At 42.7% G+C, this 22,364-nt stretch overlaps 1 protein-coding gene across 1 annotated transcript in view; it reads right to left on the reverse strand.

Moving 5' to 3' along the window:
• Positions 1-22,364, reverse strand: part of COL23A1 (collagen type XXIII alpha 1 chain) — a 357,570-nt gene that overhangs the window by 256,420 nt on the left and 78,786 nt on the right. The window lies entirely within an intron of this gene.

Below are 22,364 nucleotides of genomic sequence, written 5' to 3' on the forward strand. Positions count from 1 at the left end.
GGTCCTTTGAGGTAGAAATGATCATGTCCATTTCACAGAGGAGAACATCAAGACTGAGGGGGAACTAAAGACCAGAAGGCAGGTGCCAGTTATTCCAAGTTTAGACTCCCAGGCTTCTCATTTCTGCTGAGGGAGGTCTCAGGGGCCTGGACAGAGCTGGGCATACAGATGGAGTTGGTGTAGGGAGGACATGAGATTCCAACCCATGAGGGAAGCAGGCTGGGGAAGAGGCCAGGGCTAGGGGGTATTGCTTGATCATGCCTGGAGCCATCCTGATAGACTCCTTTGAACCCATTCGGGCATTAGAGGTGAAAGTTCTTTCTGAGTCCTGTTTAGAAGATTGATATGTGAGATGGGAAGATATCAGGATTTGGCCAGAAGAAGCAATGAGTTGCCAAGATGCCTGGGGAGGTCAGGAGAACTCAGTGTAGCCGTGTTTCCCTGGATTACAAGTCTGCTGCAGAAGGACTGACCTTCAGGCTCAATACAATAGTGTTTTTCTTACACAGCCTACTTGTCATTTCTTTATTACCCAAGTGCTGTGGATTTTCTCACCTCTGGTGTCATTTGCTTGGAAAGTGCTCCTTCCTTTAGCATTCCCCATACCAGCATGGGGGAATATCTGGGTGAGCTCCCCTAAAATGTTTCCCATTTGGGTAGCAGACTATTCTAGTGCCAAACAATCTCCTCCCTTTCTGTGTCCCTAGAGAAATCAAAATAATGATTTCAATTAATATTTGGGAATAACACCTTTGGCCTGTTATTTTTATCAATCCCAGGTCATATACTTGGGTTTGAACAGAATTAGCTGGGAAAGAAGCTGACAGGGCCCTTTGAAGGGACTCTTTGGTGCCTTCCCTTATCAGCAATGACATTGTAAAAAGGTATCCCCCACAAGGACATAGAGGTCCCAGAGTTTTGCAAGGCACAGAGAGTGCCAGAATTTCTGGGTTTGGGCATCACACTTTGGCATCAAAACAATATTGGTATTCTAAGAGGGACCACTTTCCATGTAATTGGGTTTCCTTATAATCTAGGTTTCCCCAGGCCATGCCAGGCCCAGGGGACAGCCAGGAGATAAGGCACTCAGGATCTTCATCAGGATAACAGTCACCACCTCAGTATGATTATGATGATGAATGACCATGTTGATGACACTGAGTACTTAACAATAAGGTAGTGCATTTAGGAGCAGGGTTTAATGTGAAGTGGGTACTCTTATATATCCTTAGTTTATGGCTGAAGAAATGGAGGCTCATGGAGTCTGCTCAAACTTGCATAACCATTGAGGTCCAGAGCTAGGACCTGCACAGGGCTATCCTACTCCAAAGTCTGTGCTCCTGACCACGGCACTGCATGACACCTTGACTACTGCTCCTCTTCCCTCCTGGCCCCTCCCTGATGCAGCTTCACCTGTTGCCGGCCACTGGGTATATCAGCTCACCCCATGTCCCATGGTGGCAGGGAGAGGCCACTCTCCCACTATAGGTGCTTATAGCTATTATACCCCAGAAGGAATTATGGGCCCCTCAGACTAGAGGACTTGGGACAGTTTTCAGGACATGACCAGAGGGTGTCTGGGTAATGTTATGTTGAGACGATGTATTTGGGGGACATATGAAGAAATCTGACTTTGGACAGAAATTATATTATATTCATATTCATCTTAGGTGTGACAATGACACTACAATTATGCAAGAGGAAAAACTTGTAATCAGTGAGAGATACAGAATAAAATATTTGCAAGTGACATGTCAGGTCTCCAGATGCTACAGTTTGGGTCTGGAATGTTCTCAAAGTCCCAGGTGTTGAAGCTTGATCTCCAGCTTGGTGTTGGGAAGTGCTGGGAACTTTAAGAGTTGGGACACAGTGGGAGGGTTTAGATCATTGAGGGCATGCCCTTGAAAGAGATCAGGGAATGTTGGTCTCTTTCTCTTTTTTGCTTTCTGAGGTGCTGCCTTGCCATAGATCCAAAAGCAACAGGGTCAACTGACTGTTGACTAAAACTTCTAAAACGGAGCCCAAATAAACCTTTTGTTTTTTTTAAATTGCTTTTCCTGGGTATTTTGTTACAGAAATTAAAAAGCTGATTGACAGACACACTGGGATTTGCTTTGGAATACTCTGGACAAAAAAAGAAAAAAAAAAGAAAAGAAAAAAGGAAAGAAAAGGTGAGAGTTAGATGAACCCACATCAGTACATTGATAATTGCTGAAACTGGAGGATGGGTTCATGGGGGATGGCTATTAGCTTGATCTTCAAAGCAAGCTAAAGTAAGTAAGCCTACCTCAGACAGAACAGGCCAGGTTCCAGACTGTCCTCGGTCCTCAGTCACCTGAGTCCCCACTGCTATTTCTCCAAAAGGCTAAGGGAATTCTTAACCAGTGAAAGCATTATAAACTTCAACCAATTATTTTGTTTTGGCTCAGGGTGGGGGGATACCAGGGATTGAACTCAGGGGCACTCAACCACTGACCCACATCCCCAGCCCTATTTTGTATTTTATTTAGAGACAAGGTCTCACTGAGTAGCTTAGCGCCTTGCTTCTGCTGAGGCTGGCTTTGAACTCACCACGCTCCTGCCTCAGCCTCCCGAGCCGCTGGGATTACAGGCACGTGCCATGGTGCCTGGACAACCAGACAATTTTTTAAAACACTTGAGAAGCCATGGATAGCTAGTACCAAACTGCTGGTTTCTGATCCCTGGCTCCTGTCACCTTCATCTGGGTCTAGTTGTCTAGACAAGGTCCCAAGGACACAGGCTTCCATGACTTTGGCCTCTAATCCATTCCTTGCACCATTGTCCAGCTTCAGGTCTCAGATACCTGAGTCTGGGAAGGTATAGCTACCTCATGACTCACCTTCTCTCTTGAAATCTCTTCCTTGAAACCCAAGAACAAGTTAGCTTTCAAAACAGTACATCTGTGTAGATTGGTTTCCTCCTAAAATATCACCTCCATGGCTATATGATGGGTATGTTTATCAGACTCACAGAACCAACCATAAGGAGGTACCACTTCATAAACGTTAGGATGGCTGTGATCAAAAAACAAAGCGACAAGTGATGGCCAGGATATGGAGAAGCCAGAATGTTGGTGGGAATGCATAACACTGTAGCCATTTTGGAAAACAGTATGGATGGAGCAGCCTCAGAAAGTTAACCGTGACTTTGTCATGTGACTCAGCAATTCCAATCCTTGGAATATATATACATCCCAAGCAAATGAAAGCAGGAACTTGCACATTAAAGTTCATACAACATTATTCACAATAGCCAAAAAGAGGTGGAAACAATCCAAATCTCCATTCACGGATGAATGGATAACAAATTATGTTCTATCCATAAAATGGAATGTTGTTCAGCCTCAAAAAGGAAAGGGATTCTGACATGTGCTACAACACAGGGGAACCGAAGACAATGTGCTGAGTGACATGCCACACACAGAAAGGACAAATCGTGTATTATTCTACTTAATATGAGGTACTGCAGGAGGGTGGTGGTGATGGTTTTACAACATTGTGAGTGTATTTAATACCACCGAACTGTTCACTTAAATATCATTTGGATGGTAAACTTTATGCGGTGTGTATTTTACCACAATTTTTAAAATGTACATAAAAGTTTATAGAATGGGACAGCTAAGAAGAATAAGTTTTACTGTATATAAATTATACTTCAAGGAGCTTAACTTAAAAAAGAAATCACCACCTATAGCTCTTTTGGGAAAAGTTATTTAGATAGCTCATTCTCTTCCTCTCTTTTGCTGGTGAGATGGCCTGGTGGAAGGGAGAGGGAGATACCCAGAAGAATGGGACACCAGGAGGGAGCGAGTAGGGGTGGGGTGGGGAGGTCATGAATAGACACAGGGCGTTTTGCACTTCTTCCTGGCTTTCTTCTCTCCTTTTACCCAATCACACAGTTCAAGCTGGTCCATCCCGGGAATAAACTGCTATTTCTCAGGAAGGCTGAGGTCACATCCCGGGTGTATGAAATATCCAGAGTAGGGTACCTATTCTCTCAGAGACCCCATCTTCCTTCAGGAGCTCTCAAGAGGTCTTTGACTTGGAGGTTAATTAAAAATACAGACCCTGGAGCCAGGCTATCTTCAAGAAAATTCCAGCTCCTACATTTATCATCCTGTGACCTTGGTGAAGTCACTAAACTTCTCTTTGCTCCTGTTTTCTCATCTGTTAAATGGGGATAATAATAGTGCTTACCTCACGGGGTGTGGAAAGGATTAAATTGCACTTAATAAGCTTCTCATTTGTTTATTTGGTTAACCTTTAACTATTGGTGCATGTATAGGTCTCTACCCTTGAAATAGAAATTCTTTCAGAGTGAGACTCTGTCTTACTGGGGATTCCTGACTTCTGGGCACTGCACAGGGTCAGGTACCAAATGAAAGCTCTAATCCTCATTGTGAGAGAAGACACTCTCCAGAGGCCCTTACTTCATAACTCCTGAGGATCTGTGAACCCAAGAGATTCAGAAATACCTTCCCCGTGCCATAAACCATTCCTTACCGGTCCATAGTTGCAATCCAAATTAAACCATACCTCCTAGCCTGAGAAGGGAGGGAATTTGCCAGCCTTCTAACTTTGCTTGCTAAGGAAAAAATACTTTGGAGAAGATTCAAGGCAAAGAAGCCATCAAGGTAAGAATTCCTACCTACAGTGCTGCATGCTCCCTGTCTGCATGGGCCACCCAGCCTCATAGAGTTTCCTCAGTTAGTCACTGGTCCCATCCTGTAAACCACCCTTACAATAACATTAATGTATCTTTTCTTTTCCTTTTTTTGTTCATGTATAGGTGCTAGGGATGGAACCCAGAGCCTTCTGTGTGCTAGGCAAAGGCTCTACCACTAAGCCACATCCCCGACCCAACACATCTTTACATGAGTAACTTCCAGAGCCCAGCCCTTTGGGCAGACTCTACACTTCTAGGGCTCCAAAGAGGAGAGTTCAAGAAAGAACTTTCTCATTGGCCCATCCAGACCTAGGCAGGCCAGAAGTGGCAGGTGGATCTGACATTGGTAGCCAAAGTGGCTGCATTTGAAAAATCACAGGTCTTTCCAAAGCACAGCTGCCTGACTCTGAGAGAACATCTTCCCCTGGCTGGTAGACTGGGCACCACTGATACTCTTTGGCGGGATCTGCTTTAGAGGAAATCAACCCCAACAGCAAAAGGCAACATATGTAATCACACTAGGCCACGAGTCACTGCCAACCCCAAACCTATTTCTTTCACAAATCCCAGAAGGGATTTTTTATTAGGTAAGAGCCCCTAGTGTGAATGTAGCTGCCAGTACTAAGGAAGTCCAACTTAAATCCCTCTTTCCTGCGTATGGAACATGAGGGTTTATTTTGGCGATTCAGTCTGTTTCTAATTCAACTATTAGAGAAACCACAGAGGGGAAAGGGTAAAAGGTGTATGAGAGTGCAGATCAGTTCTAGTCTTGAAATACCCCAGGGTGTCTCAATTATATGGGGGGAGGCTATGAAAATCTTAAAACATTCTTCAATAAAATTAACTTTCAGTTGCCTAGGAGGACACATTCGGCTTTGATTCAGTAGATATGCATGGAGGGCTGACCAAGCCAGACACCATATAGTCTTTCCTGGTAGAGGTGAAAATGTGCAATGGTTTGGATATGGTTTGAATGTGTGCCCCAGGGGTTTGTGTGTTGGAGCCTGGCCCCCAGTGTGGTGGTATTATGAGATGGTGGGACCTTTGAGCAGTGAGGCTTAATGCAAAGTGATTAGGTCATTGGGTCACTGCCCTCTGAAAGGAATTTAGTTTTCTGGGACCCTGGTTAGTTCTCGAAGTTTTTATAAAAATGAAATACTGGCCCCTCTGTAGCTTCTTGTCTTACCATGTGATCTCTCCCTCTTATACGCACTCCAACCAGAGCCAGAGCCATGCTGTTTGAATGCTCAGCCAAACTGTGAGCTCACTAAACCTCTCCTCTTTTTTGTACTGGGGATTGAACCCAGGGGTGCTTAACCACTGAGCCACATCTCCAGCCATTTTTAAAAATATTTTATTTAGAGATGGGGTCTCCCTGATTTGCTTTGGGCCTTGCAAGTTGCAAAGTGTTGCTCTGAACACAGGATTCTCCTGCCTTAGCTTCCTGAGCTGCTGGGATTACAGGCATGCACCATTGCACCTACCTTAAACCTCTTTTCTTTATAAAATTATAAAGTTACCCAGCCTCAGATATGTTGTTACAACAATGGAAAACAGATTAATACAGGAGGTATGCAAGGTGCTGGCTCAGCAGTAGTAAGTTATATGCCATGAAAGTGACATGTTGGGAGAATAGTGTGTCTCCACTCCAAAGAGGGCAAGGTGCCAGGCCTTGGTGGCAAAATTCAGTTCACCTTCTCATCAAAAGCTTAGGGTGAGAGGCACAATCACTGCACATGGTGATTGGATGCGCCGTAGTTCTTTGAACAAGAGTGCTCTCCTCCCTGGTACATGCTTAATGCCTTTCCATGTATCCAGTACACAGAACTTCTCTGTCAGTCACTGTTTCCTATCTGAGCAGGGCTTTGGAAGATCCTCAACATCAAGCTCGACTATGAGTAACAAAGTTTTCCTCCATCTGTACACACACATGCACCTTTGTCTCTGGGTCCCAGTAAAACTGGAGATAGTTGGTGAGGATACTGAGCCTTCAGTGATATGCCCACAATCAGTGTTCAGTTTCACAAATATGAAGTCACCAGAGATACTCCCAGTATCCTGAGAATCTCTTCCTGGCTCTCCCATCTGTGTTCTGAAAATTTCCCAGGAACCCAGCAATCCATCTCCCAAATAGGCAGTTGTCAGTTATCAGCCTGTCCCCAGACATGAGGCTATTTCTTGGGTTATAGGCTCTCTAGGCCCCGTCCATTATCAGGTGTCTTAGTTTATTTTTTGCTGCTATAACAAAATGCATGAGACTAGGTAATTTATAAAGAATAGGAGCTTGGCTCATGGTTTCGGAGGCTGGGAAATCCAAGAACACGGGGTGGGGGGGGCATCTGGTGAAGGTCTTCTTGCTGCACCATAATATGGTACAGGGTCTCACATGGTGAGACAGAGCAAATGTGGTAGCTCCAGTCTCTCTCTTCTTATAAAACCAATGCCCTCATGGGGCCCCACTGCTCATAACTTCATCTAACGCTAATTACCTACCAAAGGCCTACCTCATTAACATATAGATTTTTTTTTTTGTACCAGGGATTGAACCCAGGGGCACTTAACCACTGAACCACATCTTGGCCATTCTAAAAAAAAACAAAACTTTTTTGAAACAGGGTCTTGCTAAATTGCCTAGGCTGGCCTTGGAATTGCAATCTTCCCACCTCAGCCTCTCGAGTAGCTGAGATTGTGGGAGTGCACCACCACATCTGGCTGGAATCGTCAGATTATAAGGGAGAATGGGGTGAATGAAGCTGATCAAGAAAGGAAAAGGAGGACGAGAGAGGTCAAAAGAGCAGCAAGCTGCCAAAAAGGCCCACAGATGTTGAGTAGAAGATGAAAGGGTCCCCGTAATGTGACAATCGTGAGGTTCCAAAAGTCACTTGTCCACTGTAACCCCTACAGCAATAGTAAGAATTATATTAAAAATTTTTTTTAAAAGAAGTAATAATAATGGCCAACATTTATGAATGCTTTCTATATATTCTAAGCATTTTCCCATATTTAATCTTTTAGTCCTTGTAACAACTGTGGGTGGTAGATACTACTACTTTTTGTATTTTACAGATGAGAAAGCTGAGATAGAGTGGTTAAGTACTTTGCTGAAGGTCACACAGTAGTTAAGCATACAGTGGTTCCGAGGTAAAGAGATATGAACCAGGAAGTCTAGCTCCAAAGCCTGTGTTTTTAAGCACCTGATTTCGCTCTTTTGCTCAAGGGCAGTAATCCATAACCAGGAATGGATGGGAAAGGCCAGAAGGCAGAACTCACTGAATTGAGTTTATCAAGGGCACCTCAGTGCTGCCATCTGTAACCTGGGAATGAAAATTACCACTGTTCTTTTTCTCCAGCTGGGAACAGAATGTTGTTAGGACTCTCGAAACTGTCTGGGGGAAATGTTTCAGTATATCTGAGGTTAGATCTTAAACAGGGTAAAGCCCTGACACAATTCACTCTGCCCCCAGACTAACGAGGAAGGCAGAAGTAGGTACGTGGAGAATCCCAGTTCACAACAGTTATGAGACAGCTGCCCACAAGAGAGGAGGACAGAGGCAGAAATGCCTTCCTGTTCTTCTGGAAGTTGCCCTCGCTTAGTCATGCCTTGGGCATGAAGTTTCAAAGTTGTAGCCAGATAAATTTGCATAAGTATTTCAGATTACTCCTTCGGATATTTTAAGAAAACAAGGGAAGGAAATATAAATGTAAAATACGTGTAAGCTTTAACTTAATTTACTTATAATTTGCCTCTTTCCATTAAAGAGATGTAAAGGTAGATATGCTGTTAATCTATACATACAAAGTAGAAATCATGACATATTGTATATAGCAGGGGAGGAAGCCAATCCTAAAGACTAAAAGTGTTGGTAAGATTTGGCATCTGTTTTGACCAATGCTTCCTGGCAGTTTGGGCAAAAAGGGAAATAAGATGTATTATAATGCTCTTGCCATAAGCAGAGGAAGCTGGCCAATCCTTCTGGCAAAGACAAAGCTCTTCCTGGCACTAAATTCTGAAAGAAATTCCTCATGTAGAATCTTGAGAGAGAAAACAGTGACTAATGATTTTCTGGAACACTGGAGCCTGAGATCTAATTTTCAAGGCCTCGGGCTGCTTCGAGAGGATCCCTGTTCTATTGAAATCCATAGCCCTAAGCTCCTAGAATTCCTTTTGGTTTCCTGGGTGAGGAGTTAAAAATACCATCTCAGAACTCTGCTTCTGGCATGATGGCCGTCTGGACAGGTAGGACTCTTTGGGGCAGTACTGCTGATAAAAGAAGTAAATGCTCTAAGAGTCCCACTTGCTAAGTAAAAAATGAAATCACGGGCTATTCTTAGCTCATGAACGTATGTATATACTGTGAGCAGTGAAGAACCAGAGGAGCCAAGTCGTCCTAAGAGCCAGTAGCAATAGAAGTCGGCTATCAGGACACACTGTTGGGTCAATGGCAAAGAAAACGTTGGGCAAGACTTTCCAGACTCATTGGGTCAAGATCCTCAGGAAAGGAGGATGTAGTTCCAGGACAGTGGCTCCCCATGGGCATCAGCTGAAGGAAAAGCAAATCTGACCTGGAGGAAAAGTTCTCCCATTTTGGTTCATGGACTGTTTCAGATATACCATCCTAATGCATGATGCTAATAACTGGGACAATGGGACAATGGGATGCTAATAACAGGGACAACAGTAGGTATACGGGAACTCTCTTGTACTATCTTTATAACTTTTGTTTAAATCAAAATATGCTCTAGGTTGAAAACATAATCTTAAAAAAACTCTTTAAAATTAAAAACAATAGCAGAAGCAAACAATAAGAGGATCAGAAAATAACAGTTAAGGTGACGTTCCAGAAAAATAGAAAAAAATAAATCGAAAATATAACAATAAATATGAGTAAATATGAGAAAACCAGAGGACAGTTTCACATTCAAATGGTATGAGTTATAGGAAGAGAGAACAGAGAAAAGGGAAGGAGGAAGTAAACCTAAAAAATAATTTGAGAAAACTTCCCAGAACTGAAAGTCATGAGTTTTCAAACTAAAACAATCCACCATGCATAATAGATCCCTCTAGAATGCTGGATAGAAAGGAGAAGACAATAAAAGTTTTAAACCTCTCAACAGCATCGGGAGCCAAGAGGACAATGGAGTGATGCATTCAAAAATCTGAAGAAATATGCTTTCTAACCTAGAATTCTATACCCAGCCAAATTATCAATGAAATGTTTGAGTTAAATGATATTTTCAGACATGAGAGATGTTGAAAATTCTATTTCCTTTTTATTAAGGTTGTTTTCCACCAAAAGGAAAGAGCAGGCTGGGAAAGAAAAAGACATGGGATCCAGAATACAGGAAATGTAACACACAGCAAAAGATAAGGAACTCTCCAACGTAAAGATGAAATATGCCAGGATAATAATACAGAGTATAAAGGGAAACCAGTCCAGGTTAGAACAGTGCTACTAACAGGTCAGGTATGCTATGCCATGTCACTGCCATGCCCTTCACCACCATACCTGTATTTAACTTGAGAAAACTGCTGGAGGATATGGAGGAAGCATGAGACTCACACAGGTCTTGTGAGTAAGACAAAAAGAGAAGGTCATGGGATGACAGTGTGGGAAGAATTAGCAAATGGATGTATATACACAGGCAAATGAAGCAAATACAAATCCAAAGCAAATATTAACTTTATGCAAACCAAAAGAAGTTGAAACATATTCTGAACTTTGAATATATTTCCATACTTATTACAACAGTTATGTTATTAAGTAAACCTCACAATAATTCAAGAAAACTTCGCAGATCTGAAAGACACAAGTTTTCAAACTAAAACAATCCACAATGCATAATAGGCCCCTTTAAAATGATGGATTTAAAAAGAGAGGACCATAAAAGTAAATACTGACTTTGAGCAAAAATCATAATTATAATAAGCACATTAAAAAGATGCTCAATATCATTTGTCATGAGGGAAGTGAAACTAAACTCACAATGAGATGCTTGTTAGAATGGCTAATATTAAAAAGGCTGACCATACCAAGTGTTGGCAAAGATGTGAAGCAAGTGCTGGTAGAAGAGTTACACTTTAGAAAATGATTTGACAGTTCCTTAAAAAGTTAATAAATACCTATCACATGATCAACCGTTACACCCCACAATATTTACACCTAATGGAAATAAAGGCTTATACAAAGATTTACACAAAGGTTTCTACGAAGGTTTATACAAAGACTGGTACATGAATGTTCATAACAGCTCAATTGTAATACTCTCAAATTAGAGGCAACCCAAATGTCCATCAACAAGTGAGTGGATAAAGAAATCGTGTTAGTGACAAATAGTGGAATAGTACTCAGCAACAAAAAGAACAAATTATGGAAACATGCTACAACATAAATGAAACTCAAATCAAGCATGCTGAATGACAGAAAGCAGACCAAGGCGAAAATATTATGTGCTGTGTGATTAGAGTTATACAAAAATCTAGGAAACCCATAATAATGTCTAGCAACAGAAAGTTAATCAGTGGTGGCCCATGGATAGAGGAAGGGCAGAAAGGTACACTGAGGAAAAATTACAGAGGGATGGGGAAATTTGGGGGGTGATGCATATATTTATTTTCTGTTATGGTTATGATTGCAAAGGTATATACATGTATGTGAAAAAATTTATTAAATTATGCACTTTAAAAATATCAATAATTCTTCAGTGAGGCTATTTAAAACCATGAAATTGGAACCTTGACCTATAACATACACCAAAATCAATCCCAGGTGGATTAAGAATTTAAATGGCCAGGTGCCGTGGCACACGCCTATATCCCAGTGGCTAGGGAGGCTGAGGTAGGAGGATTGCAAGTTCAAAGCCAGCCTCAGCAACAGTGAGGTGCTAAGCAACTCAGTGAGACTCTGTATCTAAATAAAACACAAAACAGGTCTGGGGATGTGGCTCAGTAGTTGAGTGCCCCTGAGTTTAATTCCTGGTACCAAAAAAAAAAAAAAAAAAAAAAAAAAAAAAAGAAAAAAAGAATTTAAATGCAAGAAAGAAGGAAAAACATTACATTTGTTATAAGAAATTATGGAGATTATCTTTCTAAATTTGGGAAGAAAGGATTATTTCTTAATAAGAAACAAAGAGCACTAGCCTTAAAAATGAATAAAAAAAGAAAGAAAATATGGATAAGTGGAAACTACATTAAAATCAAGAAAATATGTCAAAAATATCATTAAAAGTGTTTTTAATGAGCCAGGTACAGGGGCACATACCTGTAGTCCTAGCAACTAGGGAGGTCAAGGCAGGAGGATTAAAAGTTTGAGGCTAGTTTTAGCAATTTAGTGAGGCCCCCAGGCAACTCAGTGAGACCCTGTCTCAAAATTTAAAAAATAAATAAATAAAAGGGCTGATGATGTGGCTCAATAGTTAAGCACCTCTGGGTTCAAGGAGCTACCAACTGGGAAATACTGTTTTTAATAGATTTAGCATGTCTCTTTGACTAAAAATTAGTATTCAGAATACATAAAGAACTCTAAAGTCAACAAGGATTCTGCTTTTAGACGCAAGGAGTAAATATACGTTTCCCTATTTCTCTCTCTAAGCACAATTGAGAATCCTGGGCATTATATATAAAATAATCATATATACAATCACCCTCGACTTACTATGGGGTTGCATCCTGATAAAGTTATCGTTTGTAAGTTTAAAATATAATAAGCACAAATGCATTCAATACACTTAACTTACCAAACATGCCTACCTTAAACATGCTCAGGGAAGAGGTGGAATGGTTGTTTCCTTGCTGCTGGGTAGAATTGGAAGTCCAGTGATTAACCCTAACCCTAACCCAAAATCTTCTAGCACAAAGCTTATTTTATAATAAAATGTTGAATATCTCATATACACACATAGATAGGCCTTTTGTAGACCTGATGGCGTGTGAAAACACACTATTAAAAAAGAAAACACTACCACCACAGTACACTGTAGATAGAGCATTAGTTATTTCCCTGTGATAAATCACATGGCTGACGGAGCTGCAGTCCACTGCTGCTGTTTGGCATCAAGTGAGGACACAGTGTCCCACATATGGCTAGCCTGGGTAAAGAAAAAAAAATTAAAGTATTGTTTCCATTGAATGCATATCACTTTTGCACCACTGCAAAGTCAAAAAGTTATAAGTTGAACCATCATAAGTTGGAAGTATCTATAAAACATTCAAAGGCTGTTATAGTGGAGGGAAGAAGGCAGACGAGATAGGGACCTCACAGTGGTAAGTCCTCTGGGTTTTCTTTTTACTTGGAGCTGAGAAAACCAGCAGCCTGGAAATACCAATGGGACAAATAAACAAATAATAAAGTCCCAACGTAAGCCTGTTGCTTTAGCCAAAGGACAGGGACAGGCATCCTGGCATAAAAGAAGACAGTTAGGCAATAAAGACTCGACTCCAGCCAAAAATCATAGGAAAAAAATATGATGATCTCACTCTCAATGTCCAACATCAAAGGCAGAGAGTCTAGACTTCTGCCTTAGGTGGCCACACCAATGTCCCCAACACCCCCTGCTTGGGGTGGCATCAGAGAAGGTCAAGTAGGGAGATGACATGTTCATCCAAGCAGGCCAGTTATTGAGGCCCACCTGGGGCACTGTTGGAGACCAGTCAGGAAGCCAGAACTCCCACCCAGGCAGCACTAACATGAAGCCCTGCTCAGATGTTAGGGGAAGTCATTGGACTTCCAATTCTGCCCAGCAGCAAGGAAACAACCATTCCACCTCTTCTCTTGTGTAAGAGCTTGGGGTGGGGAGGCGGTTAAAATAGAAAAATTTTAAATAAGCCAACAAGAAAAAGAGAGATGAAAAATGCAGAAAGAGTAAAGAAGATAATAATTGCACTATCTCCAAAAGCTGTTCTTATGATTAAAGGATGTATTGCTTAAACTAGTTTCTTGCACTAAGTAGTAAACATGAGGCAGTATTATCATCATTATTATCACTACTGTTTCACAGGATACAATTCACATATGCTCTAAACACATAAAAGATGCTCAATGTCACTAATAATCAGAGAAATGCTAATTTAAACTGTAACAAGATAATGATTCACATACTACTTACACACTAGATTGTCCACAAAAGAAGGGTCTGTAAGTCAGTGGTAGAGAGCATGCTTAGCATGTGCGAGGCCCTGGGTTCAATCCCCAGCACCCAAAGAGAAAAACAAAACAACACAAAAGCTCATCAATACTAAGTGCTGGTGAGGATGTGGAGGAGCAGGAAGTCTTATTCATTGCCAGTGGGACTTTAAATTTAGTGCTTCACTTTGGAAAACATTTGGAATCATCTTGAAATGTTGAACATTTATGAAGTTAAAACCTAGCAATGTCTCTTCTGGGAATAAACCCTGAAGAAACTTTGCACATGCACCAACAGACATGTACAGAAATGCACTGTTTACAGTAACAAAAAGCTGTTAATACCCCATGTCCAGCAACATGAATGCATCCCCCAAAGTTCGAGGGCTGGAAAGCCAACTCCCAAATTCATATATTGATGGCATTTGGAGGTGGGGCCTTTGGGTGGTAATCAGTGTTTGATGAGGTCATGATGGTGGGGTGCCCATAGGAGCTCAGTGTTCTTATAAGCTAAGGAAGAGACTTAAGTTAGCAAGCATGCTTCCTCTTGTTCTCACCATCTCTTGCCATGTGATGTCTTTTGCCATGTTATACACAGAAAGAAGGCCTTGGTCTGGGATTTCTAGGCCTCCAGACTATAAGAAATAAATTTTTTTTCCTTAAAAATTGCCTAGTCAGTGATAATGTGTTATAGCAAAACAACACAGACTAAGACAATATGCTAATGTGCAACCAAATCACAGAGCACATGCACATAGCAGTAGAAGAGATATCAATGGGACAAATAAACAAATAAGAATAAGATCCAACACTAAGTGAAATACCACTACATGCTACATGGATGAGCATCATGAACATGACTCTCAGTCACAGGAGGGCACATTCAGAAACTCAGAAAAGGAATTTTTATTTTGAGACAGACAGAGAGAGAGAGAGAGAGAGAGAGAGAGAGAGAGAGAGAGAGAGAGAGATTTTAAATGTCAATATTGTAAAAGGCAAAGTAAATCTTTGGAAATGCTCCAGATTGAACAATGCTAAGGAAACATCAGTGAATCCTATGGAAAATAGGCTACAGACAACACTGTTGAACCAATTTATTGAAGTCAATAGCAGCATGTGACTGTGTCAGGGAATATTTCTAGTGTTTCGCTGAAGCGATTAGGGGTGAGAGGCTGCACACAAAATGATAGCCTCAAATTATTCTCATGAAATTATGTGTTTATGTGAATAAGAACATGTGGGCATGGGTCTGTGTGCCTGTGTAGGTGAGCAGAGGAAGAGGGGACAGGGAGAGGGAGAGGGGGAGAGAGAGAGAAGAGAATGAGATCAAAAGATCCAAATAATAGGACAAAGTGTTAACGATGGATGAGTCCAGGTAAAGGGTACGTGGGTTTTCTCTGTACTCTTATTTTTGCAACCCCATCTATGAATTTGAAATTATTCCCTAATAAAAAGTTCAAAAGAATGGGGGATTGAAGAGAGGTTATTATTGAAAGGTTAATAAAATAGGTACTTGTCACTCCGTTTTTCTATATGCTTAACAAAACACTGTTTGCTAATCTTGTTCCCAGGATGTGCTGTCCCCAACTGTGAACTGTTTGCTAATCTTGTTCCCAGAATGAGCTGTCCCCAACTGCCAAACTACAAAATGTAACTTCTCTCCCTGCCCTCTCCAAGGAAAGTATATAAGCTCTGCTTAAGCTGTTCTCAGGGCTCTATCTCTCTTTGCTATAGAGAGCTCTGGGCCCTAGAATGCTGGTCTCCAAATAAACCCTCCCTTCTGCTGTTGCATAAGACAGTCTCTTGTGGTCTCTTCCGCCGATGTTTCGCAGGACCCTTACATTTGGTGCATTGGCTGGGAACTGCGCATCGCCGGACAGGGAGACCTCAACAAGACTCCTTTGGGGGGTAAGTAAGGCGCCTTTTCTTCTTCTTCTCCTCCTCCTTCTTCTCCTTCTTGTTTTTCCTTTGCGATCGCTCAGAGTCTGGTTTTTGGCTCAGCGGAGAGCGTGAGCTCTCAGAGCCTTCTGGTTTTTGGCTCAGCAGAGAGCGTGAGCTCTCAGAGCCTTCTGGTTTTTTGGTTTGGGTTGGCAGAGTGTGGTTGTCAGCGGAGAGCGTGAGCTCCCCTGGCGGTGGTGGACAGACGTGTCCCTGAAGCCACAGGCCACGTCTTTCAAGGGACGCCTTGAGAGACTCTGGGAGAGACGAAGGTGCTCTCATCTGGGAGGGACGGAAGTGCCCTCATCTGGTATATTCTGCTGCCAACCCGTCTGGTCTTGCCGGCAATCTTTCTCTCAGGTTGAATTCACTGTCTGTTTTTAATCTTTGCCTCTAAACTTGTGTTACATGTTTACTGTGTGTGTCCGTGTTTGTGTCACGTTTGTATTGTCCCTGTCTTTGTTCAAGTAACTTTCATTATGGGACAGAGCCATTCCACGCCTCTGTCCCTGACCCTTGATCACTAGACTGAAGTCCGCTTAAGGGCTTAAAATCTTTCTTTTTCAGTAAAACACCGGACCTGGCAGACTCTCTGTGCCTCAGAATGGCCCACCTTTGGAGTCAGATGGCCCCCAGAAGGATCTTTCTACTTCCCACTAATTTGAAAAGTCAGAGATATTGTCTTTGTCTTTCAGCCGGGACCACATAGCCATCCAGATCAACAGTTGTACATCTTAACTTGGCAGGACCTCTGCAAATCTCCTCCTCCATGGGTGAAGCCTTTCCTTGTCCCTGCCCCCGCTCCTACTCCTTCCCCCACGATTCTGTCTCTCAAACCCTCTACTTCTCCTCCTCCTCCACCCTCTGTTCTCCCTAAATCTCAAGATTTGACTCTATTGGACTCTCCTCCCCCTCCTTATCCCCTGCCCTCGTCCCCCAACCCCCAACACCCTCTAAGTGATTCCCCTGCTGCTGACTCAGCCAATCCACCAGTGGAGGAAGCTGAGCTGGCCCAGTGCCCTCCAGATGACTCCCCCATGGCACACACAGCCCCTCCTCCCCGGAAGAAACTGGGCAGGCTAAAAGAACTCAAAGAACCCGCCGACATTTTCACACCAGCCTACTTGGGATGACTGCCAACAACTCCTAGGGACTCTCTTCATGACAGAGGAACGAGAGAGAATCCTCCTGGAAGCTAGAAAAACGGAGTGACAAGTACCTATTTTATTGACCCTTACACTATAGTTTGAATTTAGAATGTCCCCCACAGGTCCATGGGGTCAAGGATCTGGACCTTATTAGGAGATGGTGAAAGATTTAAGTAACTGTAAGTAAAGACCTAGTAGGAGGTCTTCAGGCTTCCCCTGAAGGGGGTAGTGGGACACCCGCCCATCCTTCTTCCTCACTCTCTTTCATTTCCTGACCATGAGGTGAGCAGTTTTGCTCTGCCTTGTGCTCCCTACCAAGGGAGCCAACCAACCATGGGCTGAAACCTCCGAACCTGTGAGCCAAAATAAACCTTTTCTATTTCTATGTTGATTGTTTCAGGTATTTGTTACAGTAACAGAAAACTAATACAAGGTAAAATTCAGGATAATGATTCCCTAAGGTGGGGCAGGTAGAAGAATGGGCTAAGTCAAGGGAGAGAGAAGCAAGCTTTCATTTGTGCTCCAGTTCTTATTTTGGGAAATGGATCTTTAGGTGTCCATTACGATAATATGCTTTGTAACTTAGACACTATCTTTCATATGGATACTGCCAAGTAGCATATTGAAAAAAAGATAAAAAATAAAAACATCTTGCCTTAGGAAACACATTCCAGGTTGGTACCAAGTGGAGCTCTGAATAAAACAAAATGCAGGCACACTAAAAATATTGTATAAAATTACCTTCAGGGCATTTGTATAAGGTGTATATAATGGGACCACCATTTGACCCAGCTCTCTCTCTCTCCTTGGTCTATACTCAAAGGACTTAAAAACAGCATACTACAGGGACACAGCCACATCAATGTTTATAGCAGCACAATTCACAATAGCTAAACTGCAGAACCAACATAGATGCCCTTCAGTAGATGAATGGATAAAAAAATGTGGCATATATACACAACGGAATATTACTCAGCAATAAAAGAGAATAAAATCATGGCATTTGCAGGTATATGGATGGCATTGGAGAAGATAATGCTAAGTGAAGTTAGCCCATCCTCCAAAGTTGAATGCGAATGTTTTCTCTGATATAAGGAGGCTGATTCATAATGGGGTAGGAAGGGGGAGCATGGGAGGAAGAGATGAACTCTAGATAGGGAAGAGGGGTGGGAGGGGAAGGGAGGAGGCACGGGATTAGCAAGGATGGTGGAATGTGATGAACATCATTATTCAAAGTACATCATTCAAAGTATATGAAGACTTGAATTGGTGTGAACATACTTTACATACAACCAGAGATATGAAAAAATGTGCTGTATATGTGTAATAAGAATTGTAATGCAAAAATAAATAAAACAAACAAATTTTGCATATGGACCTGGGTCCCAAGATATCTCATTACATGTATGTAGATATTCCAAAATCTGGAAAAAAAAAATCTGAAGAGAAGATATATTCAACCTGTATGCAGCTCCCATCTCTTTACCTGAAGGCTAAAACAACTTGCACATCTTCTTTGTTTTTCATCCCCTATGATTTCTCATATTCCTTGTCTCCACCCTTCAAATATTTTGGGGTTGAGGGCAGGAAAAGATAACATGTAAGAGAAACTATTAGTTTGAACACATAGACCACTTCACTGTTCCGAGTTTTAAATTGATTTATTATTTTTTTTTAAAATCTACTCTCTTTTGATAAAAGGGTCAACTGTTGGGTCTGGAACCCAGGAGGCAGTGGGATTTAATTGTTGGGTCTGTTGGCCTGGATGTCAATAGACTGCCCACTTCAGGGCAAGCCCTGGGAGCAGGCCTGGCTGTCCTGGAAGCAGGAAGAAGATGGGACCCAGGGAAGATGAGGACAGGCACTGGCTGGCACCAGCAAGGTTCAGCAAGGAGAGGGGCTGCCTTCCAGGCAGAAAGCAAGCAGGACACAGGGTCCAGGGGCCCAGATACAGGCGACCTGTAGGAATCTCAGTGAGTCTTAGTGATGGATGGGGTGGGGATGCAGAGTAGAGGAGGAGGGGCAGTCCCAGTCCTGGAGATACTAGAGCAATGAGGAGAAACTCAAAAGCCTTCTGGGGCCAGGCAGGTCCCCCTCTGAGTGAAATAGATGCATCTGTGGGAGTATGCTTGGCTCTTTTGTATATAGTAGTTACCCTCATTTGTGGTTTTACTTTCTGAAGTTTTAGTTACCAAGGTCAATGGCAATCCAAAAATGTTAAATGAGAAATTTCAAAAATAAACAATTCATAAGTTTTAAATTGCACAGTGTTCTGAGTAGCATGATGAAATCTTGTGCTGTTCTGTTTCCTCCCACCCAGCACATAAATCATCCTTTGCCCGGCTCATCCATGTGTTAGGGTTTAGATCTGGAATGTCCCACAAAGGCTCATGTGGTGAAGTCTTGGTCTCCAATGCAGCAATGCTCAGAGGTGGAGCTTTTAGGAGATGATGGGATCATGAGGGCACTAAGTTCGTCAGTATTTCAATCCATGGATGGAGTCATAATTTGAATGTGTTATTGGGAAGTGATGGAAAATATAGGAGGTGGGACCTAGTTGGAGGGGAGGTCCTTGGGGGTGTGCCCTTGGGAACTGTAATTTGTCCTGAATCCTTCCTCCCCCTCCCCTCCCCTCCCCTCCCCGCCCCCTCCCCACCCCTCCCCCTCCCCTCCTCACCCCTCCCCCTCCCCTCCTCCCCCTCCCCCCTCCTCCTCCCCTCCTCCTCCCCACCCTCTCCCTCCCCTCCTCCCCCCTCCCCTCCTCCCCCCTCCCCCTCCTCCTCCCCTCCTCCTCCCCTCCTCCTCCCCTCCCCCTCACCACCCCTCCTCCTCCCCTCCCCCTCCCCCTTTTCTCCCCCTCTCCCTTCCTCTCCCAGACCTGCTGTGAGCTGAGCAGCTTTCCTCCACCATGCCCTTCCGTCATGATGTTCTGCCTCACCTCAGGCCCAAAGCAATGGAGCCACCTGACCGTAGACTGAAATCTCCGCAACCACGAGCCAAAATGAATCTTTCCTCTTCTAAGTTGTCTTTCTCAGGTATTTTGGCACAACTACGAGAATCTAACATACCACGTTATGTGCACCACTTGCCCACAGTGATGTAGTAGCCATCTAGGTTATCAGGTCGACTGTTGTAGGATGGTAGTGTTTGTGTCCAAGTTTCCCTTATTTTACTTAATGGTGGCCCCAAAGAGCAAGAGTAATGATGCTGGAAATTGGACAATGCCAAAGAGAAGCCATACAGAAATCACATCCTGAAGTTGCTAAGAAACATGGTAAAAATGAAACAAAGCATATGTAGGGTTTGGTTCTATCTGCAGTTTCAGGCACTTACTGGGGGTTTTGGGCCATCTCCCCTGTGGATAAGGGGCAGTGATAGGATCAATGACAGAGGGGCAGCTACTACTCTTTGGTGGCCATTACTTTTATATAGTCCCCTGTGATCAAGCAGGAATGGCTCTAGCTTGGCAGATCTCCTGATTTTTCAAGAGAAACTAAAAATCTGAGTTTTACATGAGTTCTACATACATCTTAAAGTGTCAATTCAAATAATCTTTAAACAAGAGGCAGGCCTGACAATTATGGGATGGTCCCACTTGGTGACCTCCTTGCTAAGCATGTTCAAGTCCTGGGGCTGCCATAACAAAGTTTCACAAGCTGGGATGAGTTGAAAAACAGAAATGCATTGTCACACAGTTCTGGAGTTTAAGATCAATGTGTCAGCAGGGATGCTTCCTCCCAAGGGCTGAGGGAAGAATGTATTCTGTCTCTCTTCTATTGTTTTAGGCTACTTTGTGCTGCTATAACAAAATACCCAAGACTGGGGAATTTATAAAGAGCAAAAATTTATTTCCTCACAGTTATGGAGGCTGGGATATCCAAGATGGAGGCACAGGTAACCTGGTCCCACAAGCCTGTAGCTATTGGGGCCTTCAGACCTGGAATGAGGTTTCTGATGAGATGTACCCATCCAGCCCTGTCTCCAGAGCTTGCAAAACACATGGAAGCCCACACATCTGCTGAGGGACTGGAGAAGGTGAATTGAACAAATAAACAGAGGGGGAAAAAAAAAGAAGAAGCAAAGTCCTGCTTCTTGACTAGGAACAAATTATCATGCTATTTCCCAGGACTTAGACAGTCCTGCCAGTCAGGGCTCAGCCTGGCGGGTATTTTCCAGTCCTAGATGAGAATCATTTCCAGGTTGGCTGAATGGCTGGCACTTCCTTGAGGCCTCAGGCTTCCTGGGTGTCACATGTGGCCTGCACACATGAGCAGCACCTGGTGCCCACTCGCACTTTGGGGGACTCGGACAGGAAAACCAGGGGCCCTCAGGGCACGTCCTCCAGACAGCCGTGAGCCAGAGAAACTAGGGAAATAGCCTATTCATCCTCACTCATCCAGCGAATGTCCCCTGTGGGCAACCTTGGCAAAGATGAATGCCCTGAGCCCAGGGGGACTCAGTGGGAGGTGGGAAGGAGGGCCTGACCCCAGGCAGGGGACCCATGTGGGGCTGCGGTTGCTCCTAATGACATTAACGCAATTACTTATGGAATAAAGCAAGTACTTCACATGGCTGTTTCCAATTCCCATTAATGATGACAAGATTTACTAAATTCCCAAGATTTTATATTTGCACCTCTTTCCTTACAGTGAAACCCTGGGTATCTAAAGACATGATTATAATTAATAACGGTTAAATGTGTGTGTGTGTTTGTGTGTGTGTGTGTGTGTGTGTATAATAGTTTGGAAACAACAATACCATTTTATTACTAACAATAAGACTACTGAATGCAGCTTAGGTTTTATTTGTGGTTCTTTTTTGTTTCTTTGTTTTACTTGGAATGCACAAATTACTGTGTTTCAAAGTCACTTGAAGTAATTCTCTGTGAGGTTAAGCCATCAATTTTGTATACACGACTGTTTGTTTTCAATGTTAAGAGACGGTTTTTCTTCTTTTTGGGTTTAATTTTGTTTTTTAGTTATGCAAAATGTTTACAAGGTTCCAAAATCAACTTATAAAAACAAGGTACATTATTTGGTTTGTAAGCCTGTGGTTTAGTTTGTTCTTCCATTGTTTCTTTTTTAAAAATAAAAGCAAATATGTGTACACATTCCTACCCCCCCCCATTTTTTTCTAATATAAAAAGCAGTGCTGTGTACACAGGTCATACCTGGCTTTCTTTAGGCAGATATATAAATATATATATCTCCTGACAACAAAACTTCAGAGTGTCACAGAGAGAGACCTTCCTCATTCCCACTCACTGCTCCATGCAATACCACTGTGACTGTGCCGTCTTTTGTTTAATCTGGCTCCTTTGTATGGATATTTGGGAGATTTCTGATCTTGAACTTTAAAAATAATGCTGCAAATGACCTTACTTCATATGTAATTTTATATTTTTGAGAAGAAAGCTTTTTGAATTCTCACTCTCTGACTGGTCAAAGGCTTGGCTTGCTTAACCTGAGGCTCC

The sequence above is a fragment of the Spermophilus citellus genome (assembly GCF_964194105.1).
Source record: "Spermophilus citellus genome assembly, chromosome: 1".
Classification (NCBI taxonomy): Eukaryota; Metazoa; Chordata; class Mammalia; order Rodentia; family Sciuridae; genus Spermophilus; species Spermophilus citellus.